Source organism: Pipistrellus kuhlii, unplaced genomic scaffold (genome assembly GCF_014108245.1).
Source record: "Pipistrellus kuhlii isolate mPipKuh1 unplaced genomic scaffold, mPipKuh1.p scaffold_m20_p_1, whole genome shotgun sequence".
In the NCBI taxonomy this organism is placed as follows: domain Eukaryota; kingdom Metazoa; phylum Chordata; class Mammalia; order Chiroptera; family Vespertilionidae; genus Pipistrellus; species Pipistrellus kuhlii.
Genome location: NW_023425404.1, coordinates 29,017,430 through 29,019,162, shown reverse-complemented (window position 1 = coordinate 29,019,162; position 1,733 = coordinate 29,017,430). Strand labels below are relative to the sequence as shown.

General features: G+C 41.8%; 1 pseudogene; it reads right to left on the bottom strand.

The window, feature by feature from the left end:
- Positions 1-365: 365 nt before the first annotated feature.
- On the bottom strand, positions 366-1,135 carry LOC118718297 (annotated as a pseudogene).
- Between the last annotated feature and the right edge of the window lie 598 nt (positions 1,136-1,733).

Below are 1,733 nucleotides of genomic sequence, written 5' to 3'. Positions count from 1 at the left end.
GAGCAATACCTATATTTCATAGTATTAATAAATAATAAGAAAATCTACTGTGTTCTTATCATATATTTGGAAAACAGTTATCACAGATAACAAACAATAAACTGTTTTTGTCCTCAAATTCAGTGATTTAGAACCTTTTACTGAAAATAAGAAACCCTCTTATTGAAATATAAAACACAATATTATATTTAGTAACAAATGCAAACACCTGAAACGCCATTTTTTACCCTTTTCTGCTTAATAAGAATCCAACCTGGAGAGATGACAGGATTACCAAAATTCAACGTGCTGGTGGAACATACACAGACACAGGAAACAAAGCTAGGGTCTTCCACTCAGCCATGAGTCCTTGCAATGATTTCATTTTAAGTCAATATCTCTTCACATTGTTTATATTCCCCAATGCCTGCTTAATGAAATACCACAATCACCGTGAGTCTCGTGTAGACTTTGCTGCCACCCTAAAACCCGAAGGGATGTCTTCCAGGGAGCACACCATCACGCCGTGGCACTGAGACGTATTTTCAGTGATTCTCCCCAGTCCAGATTTTAACCTAGTGGTTCCCAAACAGGAAGCACTTCTCTGCTCTAAGCTTAATCCACACTTTGTACTTGGCATAGGGTGCAAGCTAATCCAGAGCTGTGATGTGCAACCAGAATGTGTGGGTCCCAATGAATTTTCTGAAGCAGGTCCCCAGCAACACCAGCTTGTCACTGAAGATGTTAATGGCCAATGTGAAGATCTTTTATTTATTTATTTATATTTTTTTATTGATTTTTTTACAGAGAGGAAGGGAGAGAGATAGAGAGCTAGAAATGTCGATGAGAGAGTAACATCGACCAGCTGCCTCTTGCATACCCCCTACAGGGGATGTGCCCACAACCAAGGTACATGCCCTTGACTGGAATTGAACCCGGGACCTTTCAGTCTGCAGACCGACGCTCTACCACTGAGCCGAACCGGTTTCGGCCCAATGTGAAGATCTTTTTGAGCACGTAGAACACCCAGTCGCTGAGCAACCTGAAATAGTTAGTTGTTGTCAGGCCTGTTAACCAACAGCTGAAGATCCTCCTTGATGTATTTTGCTATCTTTTCAAACATGACATGGGTCTCCTTTCTAGTCAGGGGCTGCATTTTCTGCTGTTGGAGTACCCAAGGTGGAGTTCTTGATAGTACTAAATGTTCTAGGGCCATTGAGGTTGTCTCTGCCCATTTTTTCACTTTTTGAGGAAAAGCAGTCACTCACCTGTTTTGGACAGTGTCTGACAACTCCCCCCAAAAAGTCCAACTCTGGAGGATGAAACACTGGAAATGCTAATGTTTAAGGAGCATATAGAGAAAGAAGAGCCCATGGAAGAGACTAACAGTCATTAATGATCTTAGCTGAAACCCTCTTAGCGGTTGGACAGGGAGAAACCAGGTTTCTCCTGAGGAGGAGTGGATGTGAGTTGAGGAAACGGAGACTGTGAGTACAGTCTCATCATCCAAGGAATTTGAGAACAAGGGAACAAGAGAGGTAAAGCAAGAGCTAGGAGATCATGTATAGTCAAGGGGGAGGTTTTTTTGTTTGTTGTTTGTTTTTAGAATATTAGGAAATGAACAAACATAAACTCAGAGGGAAAGTTGAATAAAAAGGGGGAAATTAAAGATACAGTCGGCCAAGAGAAGTAGTTCATGGATCAGGGCCCTTGGGGAGACAAGATACTATGGGGTGAACTGAAAGCCACAGAGG